Below are 14,477 nucleotides of genomic sequence, written 5' to 3'. Positions count from 1 at the left end.
AAATTAGTGCTTCCATGGATCCAATATATGAGTGTCTTTTCTGTGTAATTGACATGAAATAGCCATTTGACATGAAATAGCCAATTGACATGAAATAGCCATTAGTCCCCCAATTCTTCACGGAGAGGGTGGTGGATGCCTGGAATGCCCTTCCGGAGGAAGTGGTGAAGACCAGAACTGTGAAGGACTTCAAAGGGGCGTGGGATAAACACTGTGGATCCATAAAGTCAAGAGGCCGCCAATGAAGAGTGGGTGACTCGCCAGAATGATGGCTACTGCCTGGACACAATACCCTTATTCAATAAACATACACATGGTTACTGTGACTCCAACATCACTCTAAGCTTCAACAGCAAGAGGAAATGTGGAAAAAAGGATTTGCACTCACAAAGCCGGGAGTAGCTGGCTTGTTACGGCGGTTACTACCCCAAACCAAATGTGCCTGATACTTCACTTTCGATGCACATCCAGCATAGCTCTCTGCTCCAACGGCAGGGGAGAAGAAAAACTGATACTTCACGCATACCCAGCATAGCTTCAACGGCAGGGGAGAAGAAAAAAGGATTCACACTCACAAAGCGGGGAGTAGCAGGCTTGTTACGGCAGTTACTACCCCAAACCAAATGTGCCTGATACTTCACTTTAGATGCATATCCAGCATGGCTCTCTGCTTCAACGGCAGGGGAGAAGAAAAACAACCAATAAGGGCTGTATAACATAGTCTGGGTAAAACAAATAAGCATGGGTGTAGCTTGCTTATTGCGGCGGTTACTACCCCTACTACCCCCTAACTAATCAAGCTAGATATTTCACTTGGATGCAGCTCCATCACTGCTCTCTACATTAATGGTGGGGGAGGAAGGGAAATAGAACCAAGAGCTAAAAGAAACAGATAAGTATGAGAGAAAAAATGTGTGAAGCTTGCTGGGCAGACTGGATGGGCCGTTTGGTCTTCTTCTGCCGTCATTTCTATGTTTCTATGTTTCTATAATTCAGAAGGAAGGACTTAGAGGAAAAAAGTAGATTGTCAGTCCAGAGTACGGTCCAGCAAGGAAGTAAACAATGGATTAAGGAGAAAGGGTGTCGACCTGAGAAAGGAGGAGCCAGAGGAGCAGCTACCTCGCCCCAGAATCACTGACCCAGATTGAAAAGTCCCATGGGGACTAGAGGTGGGGGTAGAGGATGGAGCTAGGAGGAAAAGGAAAGGCAGGGCGTCAGGAGCTCAGGAGCAGGCTGGAGTGACAGATAAACACTGGAGGAAGAGGAAGTGCAAATGGAATGCCTGCCCAGGGAGCCTTAGGTGGAGAAGCTGACAGACACAGGATGCCAGGAAGATATGGGAGAGAAGCTCATGGAGAAGGAGGAGGCAGTTTGGAAGTAGAGAATTACTACCAACACAGGAAAGGTCAGTCTTAGCCAAATAAATAAGGTGTGCTACTGTTGGCTGTAGGAGTGATGGCTGGGATCTGGCTTTCCTTTGAGATATGCAGTTTGTTGCCTTAATGAGAGCTGGAAGAGCTAGATCAGAGTCTCGAAGTCCTAGCCACCAAGAGGGAAGTGGCTAGCAGGCACTCTGCTTGAGGTCCCTAAAAGAAAAATCGGATTAGCTTTCTCCAAGCTAGCATGTTGCTGAAGCTGAACTTGCTGACCTACTGTCAGTGAAATTAACTCAGGCCTTGTGCAAGGGGATGTGCTGAGAAAGACTTCTTATCCTCGAGCTACCAGGGAAGCAGAAGGAGATGACTTTGTAGTTATTGCTGATTCCAGCCGTTAGGGTGGAACTACCTGATGAAGTACCATCTGTGTTCAGGAATCTAAGTCCCAGAGGCCTTCTCCTTCACAGTAATTGAATGTAAAATATTAGGGGTGATAGCCTAAAAAAATATCATTGCGATTTTGTTGTCATTCCGGGGTAGGCCATTTTGGGTCCACCTTCCGGATCATTGTTTTTTGTTTGTTTTTTTTTCATTGCGCCATTTCATCTTATTTAAAAAAAAAAGTATAAAAATTCAGAGCCCTCCCCCGACCAGTGGACCCCCCCACACACCCCCTCCCGATCCCCCTCCAGTACTCACCAGAAACACACGGTAGTCTAGTGAGGGGCACAGGAGCAATTTCCCTCATTCAAATTGGCGGTTGCCACCCTTTTCCCTTAAGATGTGACAGGGGCTACAGGAGCTATTGGGGCAGCCCCTGTCAGATGGTAGGGGCAATGGACGGGTCGCGTCATTTTGAATGAATGCAGCCACAGGCCTGAGAGTGGGAAATCGCTCCCAGACCCCCAGTAGACCACCAGGATGAATTTAGGAATTCTGGATGAGTCAGGAGGTTGAGGTAGGGTGAGCAATGTGGAGGCCGGCAGCCAGGAGAGGCTATTTTTAAAACAAAAGAGAGAGGTTGGGGGGGGGGGGGGGTGGTGCAGGACATGTGAATGAGGGAGGGGGTACCAAATATTTCCTTTCTGGGGGAACCTCCTCTACCTCTAGGAACAGCAAGGGGTGGGACAGGGGGGGTCTCTGCAAACCCTCCCCCTGGAGTCTCACTCAGGTTCTTTCCTTTTTAAAAAAAAAAAAAAAAAAAAAGTATCAGGAAAGAGCATGCAGTATTTACAAATAGTGTGCACTGTTTTCCAAAATGAAAACAAGGAAAGGAAACAAAAAAAAATAAATAAATAAAAAATGACTCCAATGAAACAAAAATCAAAATGAAGTGACAATTTTTGCTTTGTGCCCCTCTAATGCCTATACCTCTAAAATAAGTTTTAAGCCTTCCTGCATAATAAACAAGGTCACATCATTCATCATCAGCAGATCCCAAGCTGTTAAAAAATGCATTATTTCTTTTCTGCTATACATCCACAGTTGTATCCACGCCTGACAAAGTTATGCATATTTAGATATTAATGATCAGCCCAAAACATTGAGCCAAAATGTTAGTGTGACTTAATACTTTGCTCAAAGAAAACAGTGATTGACATAAACACTGAGCATTGTTATTCCACCTATGTATTTTATATTAATCATCCATTTGGCTTGGGGGAAAAAAAAACAGTTTGTCACCTTCACAGCTATTGAGAATGAAGGTCAGTTCAATGCCAGGCCATAAGCAATTATGAAGGGATACATTCACAATTGCTTATCTTTATGTCCTCACATTGGGTTTGAATTCCATTAAAATGCCTTTATCTGTCGGTGGAATAACAAATAACACTATTAGTAAGGCATAGATATTCAGTCCCGTCACTGTTAGAGAAATTAGACTGTCATCATGGCAAAGGTGGTTTTCCTATACATCCCAATGATTAACTGCAGCAATGGAGGTGCAGAGAATGAAAAATCAAGGAGGGCCTAAAACACTACACTGCATTCCAAATGAACCAATTATGGGAACGAGGAAATAATACATCACACTACGGAGCTATAAAATAGCATCAAAATAATTTCCCTTGGTTTTTTCATTAATGAACCCCAATGTCAGCCCCAGCTTGAGAGGAGGCCGCGTCTGCCATTTATCTGTCCATACCCCTCCCCCATCTAACAATTAGTTGGGGTAGAAAAAGGGACGGGTTGCTTACGTATTTGGGCTTTCTGGAAGTAAGTGCCGGGCATGGTGATAGCACTCAGGTGGTAGACAGTAAGATGGTGACATAGTAATACAGGACATGAAGGCAGGTAAAGGCCCAGTGGTCCATCCAATCTGCCCAGCAAGATGTTCAGGGTAGTAACTTCTGATCCTTGCAGGTTAACCCCTGCCTTCTGTTAAGGGTACCAGTAACTTCCATTTCGTGCAGGTTATCCCCCATGAGGAATCAGATCCTTGGGATACTCTTTCTGCATGGCCCATCCGTCTTGTGCAAAATTTCCATGAAGATTTTTCTAAGACAACAAGCTATCAATAATGAGGCCAGATTTCAAAGGGTTTAGGAGCTTAATTTAGGGAGTTAGGGTCCTAAATTGGACCTTTTGAAAATGTATTAGGCCTGGGTTTCTAAATTCAGGTGCCTAGTTTTATTAGGTGCCTAAATTTAGGGATTGAAAAAGTAGGTAGCTACTGATGTGAAGTTAGAATGGAGAAAAAAACAGTTAGATGCTTAGCATTGATTTTTAGCATGAGGCACCTAACTTAGCAGGCTAAATAAAGTCCTAAATTGAGGCTTCTAGTAAGTTTTAGGTTTATAAATATAGGTAAATTTTCAATCGAAAACTTAGAGGCCAATATTCAAAAGAAGTTGAGTCCCTAAATTTAGGCTCCTTAGTTAAGATCCTATTTTCAGTCCAATTTAGAAGTCTAAATCAAGCAATTTTTTAGCTGAAAATTCACCTAAATTGAATACTGTGTGCAATTCTAGTTGCTGCATCTAAAAAAAGATATAGTTTGCACTGGAGAAAGTATAGAGAAGGAAGACCAAAATGAAAAATGGCATGGAATGCTCCCCTATGAGGAAAGGCTAGAGGTTAAGGCTGTTCATCTTGGAGAAGAGATGGCTGAGGGGGGGATATGATAGAGGTCTGCAAAATCATGAAAGGACTTGAATAGGTAAATGTGAAACAGTTATTTATTCTATCAGATAATACAAGTACTAGGGGGCACTCCATGAAGTTAGAAATTAGCACATTTAAAACAACTCAGAGAAATTCTTTTTCCCAGAGGATATGGTTAAGGCAGTTAGTATAGCTGGGTTTAAAAAAGGTTTGGATGAATTCCTGGAGCAGAAGTCTATAAAATGCTATTAATCAAAAGGGAATAGCCACTGCTTGTTGCCAGCATTAGTAGCATGGAATCTATTTAATGTTTGGGTACTTCCCAGGTACTTATGACTTGGATTGGCCACTGTTGGAGAGAGAATACTGGGCTTGATGGACTGACCCAGTATGGCATATCTTATGTTCTTATGTTATGTAAATTAAGAGCCCTAAAACTTAGTGTCTGCAATAGTGTCACGCATACAGCTGTTCTCTGTGCATATTTACGAAAGTCCCTGGTGGTCCAGCGGGGTCTCGGGAGCGATCTCTCCCTCTCGGGCCGACAGCTGCCACTAATCAGAATGGCGCCGATGGCCCTTTGCCCTTACCATGTGATAGGAGCTATCGGTACCATTGGATGACCCCTGTCACATGGTAGGAGCAATGGCTGGCCCGCGCCATTTTTTAAGATGGCGCCGGCCGTCCATTGCTCCTACCATGTGACAGAGGCTGGCCAATGGCCCGATAGCCTGTCACATGGTAAGGGCAAAGGGCCATCGGCATCATTTTGATTACTGGCAGCCGAAGCCCGAGAGTGGGAAATCGCTCCCGGGACCCCTGCTGGACCACCAGGGAATTTCGGTAAGTCTTAGGGGGTCGGGAGGGTGGGGGTTGTAATTAATTAAATCTGAAGGGTTGGGGTGGGTTTGGGTTTTGTTTTTTTTACACCCCATTCTAATTAATTAAATTGGAAGGGTCGGGGCAGATTTTGGATATTGTTTCGGGGGCAGCCAAATTAAAATCGGCCTGAACCGCGGGAAAACGAAATTTTGCGTGGCAAGCCAATAACGAAGGCCAAACCAAAAGTTTCAGCCGAATCACATCTCTAATCTTTATAGCCAAATACTGACTGGGTGAGGGGTCTGGATAAACTGAGGGAAGTTCGGGCTGAAGAACCAGGGGATTTTGATAACCTAGAGATAGACTGGGCAAACTGGTGGTTTAATTTGTAAAACTGGTTATTTCCTTCACCCACACATGTTATAAAAATTGAATAATTTACAAGCGTTAAAGCCAAGTGCTAAGGAACATAATCAAGTTACATTTCTTCATGTAAATGATTATAATTAGGAATAAATATACACATGCAAAGCAGATGTTTGTTACTTATCCAGATAATTCTTAAAAACATTACTTAGCCACATAAGTAAGATAGCCAGATAAGTCTTCAAACACTTGTTATCTGTCTATCTTATTTATCCAGCTAAGTAGTACTTTTCTTGTACTGATGCATCTATCCTAGTTAGCAGGATAAGTCTTAACAGCTCTATTTAGCCGGCTAAGTTGTTACATTGCTACTTAGCCAGACTTTTGTCGCCCCTTCGCCAGATTGGTGAACACACATCCAGCTGTGTTTAAAGCACACGCTGCATACCTTTCAGATATGAGAACATGTTTTTGAGTAGATTTAAACTTATTTTGTACGGCAACATGGGTGCATACATACATGCATGGTTTAATATAGTCTGAAAGCACATACATGTGCGCGCACCATGTGCATATATTTTAAATAGTGAAGCCTACACGTGGCAGTTAGGCAGATGGTTTCTCCACCCACTCATCATGACCCACTTAAGGCCAAATGTTTATGATATCCACAGAGATATGCCTGAAGATCATTAAGCTATCAAGGGGAGACTCTTCCAGCTTAGGAATAATCATTGTAAATAACATCAACCCCTGACTGCCTTGAAGTGTGGAGGAGTGGGTTGATTATCATAAGTGCATGCTTGGGATGATATCCTCTGCGACCCTGCAATCCTGATCCAGGGTTCTCCATAATGGTTTCCTATGTGGCTAATATCAGAAGTAGACTTGTACATGCAGCTTAAGGTAGCTCAGGGAGCTAAAGATACAACACAATAACATAAGAGGACTAGAAGATTAAGCCTAGAGAACTTGTCTATTCTCCATTTGCTCTTGGGCAATAATATAGGAAGTCTGTGACTCTAGTGTCCTGTATCTCTAATAGTATCGATACCAGATTTTTTATTTCAGCCATGTCTTTTCTTCTTCCCTCCCATCCCTTTGTGACGTCGAATCAGTATCAATGTGAACTAGCTGGTGAAATGGGGAAAATCCTACATCATCTTGTTGCAACTGTCCCTGCCCGACAGCTGCACTCATCCTACCTCTCTCCTGTTGCTCCTTCTCTTGCTGTTAATGGATGTCTGGCTACCGCGGCATCTGTCTGCCATCCTCTCTGGCATCCCCGGACCGGCTTGGGCACTGCCTCCCGCCATGCTCATTCTGAACCTAAGGGCGCGCGCGCCACGCAGCCCTCGCTCTTATTTCCTACTTGGCGCGAACCTCAGGGGCGTCCCCCTGTGATGACGTCACGCTGTCCGGATCTTTAAAGCCTACGCTGTTTGCTAGCCTTTCAGTTAGCAAGGGGTATTCTATGTCATCTATGTCATCTTTGGGAATGTGAATTATATTTTTTGTATTTTGCTCTCTTTAAAATTACACTGTTCAGTCTGGTTTTTTAGGCTTCTCTTTCGTTTTTGTCTACACGTTTCTGTTTCTAATTTGTAGTCCCAAAAGAGAGAGTAAGCTTGCTAATATGTGTTTGAAAGCCTGCATGTGTATGAAAGAGCGTGAGCTTGCATATATGTGTGTGAAAGCCTGAATGGGTATGAAAGCGAGAGAGCAAATCTGCATGCGTGTGAAAGTCAACATATGTATGAGAGAGACAGTGTGTGAGGGAAAGAGAGGGAGTATGTGTATGTGTGAGCATCTGTGTGAGAAAAAATGGAGTGTTCTTATGTACTTATGTTTGTGTGTGAGAGAGAGAGGGGGAGTGTGTGCATGTGTGTGGGGAGGAAGGGAATGTGTGAGAGAGAAAGAGTGGGAGTGTGTGTACGAGAGCATATGAGGGAATGTATGAAAGAATGAATATGTGTAAGTGTATGTGTGTGTGTGAGAGAGAATAAACCTTGTGTAGCTGTCTCCAATCCACAACAATCTCAGGGTAAAAGCCTGCAACCCTGGAAGGCTTTCTGGGTAACTGCTGGTTCTCTTCTCATGAGACGTACGAACGGAAAGTGGTCTCCTGTGAAGATTTGATGGGCTTCGGAGTAAGGAAACTCACTCCAAGAGGGGATTTGGACAATGTTCACTCCACCTAGCTTGTTGTTGCCCAGGTAGAGTGTCCATCAAGCTAGATGGAGAGAACATTGCCCAAATCTCCTCTTGGAGTGAGTTTCCTTACTCCGAAGCCCATCAAATCTTCACAAGAGACCACTGTTCCGTTCGTACGTCTCATGTTGAATGTGAAAGCGGCCCCCAACCCCCTACACTCATACCTAATCTCCACCTCGAGTTACTAGGTGGGCCTCTCATAGGGATACAAATACCTGTCTAGGGAGTAGACATTATAGCAAGTCTCTCTCTCTCTCTCTCTCTCTCTCTCTCTCTCTCTCTCTCTCTCTCTCTCTCTCTCTCTCTCTCTCTCTCTCTCTCTAACACAAATGAAAGTGTTTAGCTAGGAGCTGTGCTAACACTGTGGCACATGATAACTTTACATATACTCTGCCCCCTGAATATATAATTATGCATTTGTGTTAACGGCTGTTAGCGTGAATTTATCTCCCACGATAACACCTTGGAAAATGACCCCCTAAATTAGGAATTCAACTTAGGTGCCTTTTTTAAGGTTGGTGAATCGTCAAAAGCCTAGTTAGGACTTACATGCATAAAAGGCATTATGAGGTCAATTTTGAAAGGGTTTAGGCTCCTAACTTTTTGACTTAGTATAGTAAATTGGCCCTTTTGAAAATTTGCTAGGGTTGAGAACCTAAACTTAGGTTCCTATTTTTTTAGGAACCCAAATGTAGGCACCTAAAAAGGTAGAATTAGGGTAGGAAGAGATAGTTGAGCTTAGCACTGATTTTCAGAACTAGGCACCTAATTTAGGACCCAAAATCTAGGCAAATGAATAGCAGGCCTAAATTTTAAGTCTCTAAGTTTATATGAATTTTCAGCTGAAAACTTAGGGTCATTCATCAAATCGCGTTAGAGCCTTATCGCAGGCGTTAGAGTCCAAATGCCCACGATAACGCCATAACACATGCAATAAATAACACACCGCGAGATGTGTATGCAAATTCTAAAAAATTATTCAAAAGGGAGGAGTTTATGAAAATGAGGGGTGTTTAACATTTCATGCGATAGTGTAAAGCATGTTATCGCCGGAAATAACTGCACCTTTTTTCCTGGTGTTATGCCCGAAACAGGTTTTGTGATTTTTAGCGCAAATTCTGGTTTGGGCAGGAGAGTAGAGTGGGGGGAATAAAGAAAGAAAGAGAGAGGAGGCACACTTATTAGTCAACTTTTTATACCACTGTAGGAGGGGCAACTAGTAACTCGGAGTGTGGTTTTGGTGGTGGCCTAGGTTTACATGCACAGTCAGAGGTACGAACAGCACAATACATATCAGTGAACATTTCATGTGATTTGGAGTGAGGACAGGTACGCAAAGATGAGATTTGTACAATGTACCCTCAACCTAGCTTGATAGCAGCTAGGTAGAGAGTGCATCAAATTAGGGTGAAAGTACATTGTAGAAATCTCATCTTTGTGTACCTTTCATTACTCCAAATCACATAAAATCTTCACTAATGTGTACCCTGCTGTTCGTACTTCTGATTAGGCATGTAAAAGTGCCCCCCAAAACCAAGGCCATCACCAAAACCTCACCTCGACCTTCTAGTTGACCCTCCTACAATGTTATAAATAGTAGAGATGTGAATCATGTCCTCGATCGTCTTAACGATCGATTTCGGCTGGGAGGGGGAGGGAATCGTATTGTTGCCGTTTGGGTGTTTAAAGTATCGTGAAAATCGTGAAAATCGTGAGCCGGCACACTAAAACCCCCTAAAACCCACCCCCAACCCTTTAAATTAAATCCCCCACCCTCCCGAACCCCCCCCAAATGCCTTAAATTACCTGGGGGTCCAGCGGCGGTCCGGAACGGCAGCGGTCCGGAACAGCCTCCTGCAATTGAATCGTGTTGTCTTCAGCTAGCGGACCCTCACTGAACGACCTCCTGCAGTCGATCTCCTGCCGGCGCCATTTTCCGTACGGAAAACGATTCGCGGTAGGAGATCGTTTTCCGGACCCCCGCCTGACCCCCAGGGACTTTTGGCCAGCTTGGGGGGCCTCCTGACCCCCACAAGACTTGCCAAAAGTCCAGCGGGGGTCCGGAACGACCTCCTGCAGTCGAATCGTGTTGGTCTATGGCCGCCGCCATTTTGCGCCGCCATTTTGAAAAATGGCGCCGGCTGAAGACAACACGATTCAATTGCAGGAGGCCGTTCCGGACCGCTGCCGTTCCGGATCGCTGCTGGACCCCCAGGTAATTTAAGGCATTTGGGGGGGGTTGGAGGGTGGGGGATTTAATTTAAAGGGTCGGGGGTGGGTTTTAGGGGGTTTTAGTGTGCCGGTTTTCCTGCCCTCCCCCTTCCCCCGATTTACGATTTTTTGACGATAAATCGGGGGAATTGGTATTGTATCGTGGCCCTAACGATTTTTGACGATTTAAAATATATCGGACGATATTTTAAATCGTCAAAAAACGATTCACTTCCCTAATAAATAGTTTACTTATATGAAATGCTTGACTGGGTGCTTCTCAGCTTGCAAAATGAAAATATCTGTGGTGAGCAAAATAATGGAATCATCAAGATTGGGAGCCTTGAAAAAGTTTGTGCCTGTTTCATTTTCCTTCTGGGGATGGGCCATTTCGGGTCCACCCCCAGATCGTTGTTTTAAATTTTGGTGCACCATTTCATTTTTAAAAAATAATTATTAAAAATCATAGCCCCCCCCCCCAGCAGTGGACCCCTCACCCCCTTCCAGTTCTCAAAAACACCCAGTGGTCTAGTGGGGGGCCCAGGAGCATTCTCCCGCTCCAGGGTCAGTGGCTGTCCTCATTGAAAATGGTGCCGGCCACCCTTTGCCCCACTATGTGATGGGGTTGCCTAATGGCACCAGGGTCATGGGCTGGACCTAAAATCTGCACGTAAGATCTAAACATATATACCATAAAGACAAGATAGAAAAGATATGATAGAGACATTGAAATACCTCCAAGTCCAAGGTTTCCATCTATTTTATTTATAGATTCTTTTATAGATTCTTTTATTCTACAGGAGGCTACCCTCTTTCAATGGAAAAGAAGCTCTAGAATGAGGGGTCATGGGATTAGGGTGAAAGGGGGGTAGATTCAGGAGTAATCTTAGCAAATATTCCTTCACAGACAAAGTAGTGGATGCATGAAACAGCCTTACAGTGGACAGGGCCGGCGGAAGCACTAGGCGAACTAGGCGGTCGCCTAGGGCGCCAGCTTCCCGGGGGCGGCACTGCCCCGGTAAAATTAAGAGAGCCGTAGCCTGCCCCGGTAAAAATAAAATAGCTGCATTAAGCCGCCGCCCCCCCCCCGATAAAAATAAAAGAGCCGCTGCCGGCAGCCCGCCCCTGCCCCGCGGTGCAAAAAAAAAAAAAAGCTGTTGCATCCGCGGCTGCCCTTTTCTTCTTCCCGCCCCCCCCCCGACCCGGAACAGGAAGTGATGCGCGGGAAGGAGAAAGAGCCGTGCCGCATGAAAAAAATAGCGGCGACAGCAGCATCGGCCCCTGAGCAATTGAAGCAGCCGGTAATCGGGAAAGGAGTCAGCAGCACGAGCCTCCTGCGGCCGATGGGATTCTTCCTTCTTGGCCTGTGGGGGCTGGAGGAGGCTGCGGCAGCTACCATTTGTTCTCGGGGGGGGGGGGGGGAAGTGAGTGAGAGAAAGAGAGAGAAGCAGCCAGCTAGCCTGTGTGTGATTGAGAGCCTGTGTGTGATTGAGAGCCTGTGTGTAAGTGAGAGAATGTATTTGATCGAGAGCATGTGTGTGTGATTGAGAGAAACTGGTCAGAGAGCTGATGTATGTGTATATGTGAGAGACAATGAAAGTGACTGCTCAGAGAGATGACTGATGTGTGAGAGTGTGAGACAGTCAGGGATGTGACTGATGTGTGTGTGTGTGTGTGTGAAAGAGAGAAAAAGCATGGAAGTGAGAACTCTGGGTATGTGTGTGAGAAAGAGAAAGTGATTATGGGAATGAGAAGCCTGTGCATGTGGAGAGAACAAGCATGGGAGTGAGAGACTGGTGAGTGTGTGTGAGAAAGAGAAAGTGATTATGAGAGTGAGAAGCCCATATATGTAAGTGGAACACGGGCGTGGGAAGCCTGTGTGTGTATGGCATGAGAGAAACTGTTCAGGAAGGTGACTGGTGTGTTTGTCAAAGACTGTTTGGGAGGTGATTGGTGTGTGAGAGACAGAAACTGGTCATGGGGGCATGACTGATATGGTGTGTGTGTGAGAGACATGGGCCCTAAGGAAGAGGACCATGAGTATAGAGCTTAGCCACTACTGCTGCTTCTGGTGTGTACTACGGCCTGCATGGAAGAGGAGTAGGAGAGCTGCTGGAGGGGGTAAGTAAAGATGGCTTTTTAAGTTTATTTTTCTTGATTGACTGCCATTTTAATTATTTAATATTATGTGATGTGTCTGCTTTTTTTGTTTGAGCAACAAGTATAGCTTTGGTTTATGTTTATTTTATTTATTTTTATTTATTTATTTATAAAAGAGTTTCTATACCGTCGATAAGACAAATCATCTCAATGGTTTACATGGCATAAAAATGTCAAATAAGTGTTCTGTTATAAATACAGACTTCGTTATTTTCATTAATACACAATGTAAGTTAATTGTGTGTGGAGGCGGGGGGGGGGGGCGGCATAGCTGACGTTTCGCCTAGGGCGCCTAATACCCTTGAACCGGCCCTGACAGTGGAGGTGGTGGAGACAAATTCAGTATCTGAATTCGAGAATGCCTAGGTATCTCTGATGGTGTGATGAGAATTATAAAACTAAATTAGTTGGACTGATGGACTAAATAAGCTTCATGATCTTTTTCTGCTATCATGTTTCTATGTTCTGACAGCTCCACTGTCTGACCTTTTCAATGCTTCTTTAGAATCAAAAGTGGTTCCAAAGAACTGGAGACATGAAAATATGGTTCCTTTGCACAAAAGTGGAAGCAAGGAAACTGAGAACAGTAAGCTGATTAATTTAACCTCAGCAGTGAGTAAATTAATGGAATCACTGACAAAATAGAGGTGACAAGAGATTTAGATGAGAACAGCGGGCTAGATGTAGTGTATTTGAATTTCGGCAAGACCTTTGACACGGTTCCTCGTAGACAATTTATAAACAAAGAAAGTGTTAGATTTACCACTCTCAGAAGGGTCCCGTGAGTGGCTTTACTTACTACCGCCAGCCTGACACAAGTTCTGCTCCCAGCACTGCTTGCGTGCCGTCACTCTTCATTGCTGGAGATGCCACCAATGCCATCCCGTGCACACGTTTGTTTAAGATTTAAAGGGCCTGTTGTGGCAAAGGCAGTGGTGCCCTCCGATGATGTCATCCTTAGCTGCCCTATAAAAAGTTCTTCATTCCTTGTTCCTGGCCTTTGCAAGGTTTCCTGATTCTTGTTCCTGTTTCTGTGGGTTCCTTGTCCTTATACTTGTCTACATTCCTGATGCCTAGGTTTTCGCTCCTGATTCTAATTCTCTGGGCCTGCAAGGTCTCCTGTGGTCTTCATCTTGTCTTCATCTTGTCCCAGCGCCTGGTGTCTTCAGACTGCTTCAGCATCCTGGTCTTTGCCTTGTTCCAGCATTTGGTGTCTTCAACCTGGTCTAGCACTCTGGTGTCTTCAGTAGAGATGTGAATCGTGTGATCGATCGTCTTAATGATCGATTTCGGCTGGGGGGGGAGGGAATCTTATCGTCGCGGTTTTGTTATTTAAAATATCGTGTAAATCGTAAATCAGGGGAGGGCGGGAAAACCGGCACACTAAAACATCCCTAAAACCCCACCCCGACCCTTTAAAATAAATCCCCCACCCTCCCGAACCCCCCCCCCAAAATGCCTTAAAGTACCTGGGGTCCAGAGGGAGGGTCCCGGTGTGATCTTTTACTCTCGGGCCTCCGCTGCATTGTAGAAATGGCACCGGCGCTACCTTTGCCCTGTCATATGACAGGGCAAAGGTAGCGCCGGTGCCATCCGACGTCAGGAGCATAGGAGATCGCTCCCGGACCCCCGCTGGACCCCCAGGGACTTTTGGCCAGCTTGGGGGGCCTCCTGACCCCCACAAGACTTGCCAAAAGTCCAGCGGGGGTCCGGGAACGACCTCCTAAACTCGAATCGTTTTGCCGTACAAAATGGCGCCGGCCATACACCGTATGGCCGGCGCCATTTTGCTGTACGGCAAAACGATTCGAGTCCCTGGGGGTCCAGTGGGGGTCCGGGAGCGATCTCCTACGCTCCTGACGTCGGGGGACAAAAAAACAAAATGGCGCCGGCGCTACCTTTGCCTTGCTGTCATATGATAGGGCAAAGGTAGCGCTGGCGCCATTTCTACAACGCATCGCAGGCCCAAGAGTAAAAGATCACACCGGGACCCCGCTCTGGACCCCAGGTAATTTAAGGCATTTTGGGGGGGTTCGGGAGGGTGGGGGATTTATTTTAAAGGGTCGGGGTGGGTTTTAGGGTTGTTTTAGTGTGCCGGTTTTTCCGCCCTCCCCCTTCCCCCGATTTACGATTTTTGACGATAAATCGGGGGAATTCCTATTGTATCGTGCTTCTAACGATTTTTGACGATTTAAAATATATCAGACGATATTTTAAATCGTC

Source organism: Rhinatrema bivittatum, chromosome 2 (assembly GCF_901001135.1).
Source record: "Rhinatrema bivittatum chromosome 2, aRhiBiv1.1, whole genome shotgun sequence".
Taxonomy (NCBI): Eukaryota; Metazoa; Chordata; class Amphibia; order Gymnophiona; family Rhinatrematidae; genus Rhinatrema; species Rhinatrema bivittatum.
The sequence above is the reverse complement of the archived record's forward strand: the minus strand, read 5'-3'. Positions refer to the sequence as shown.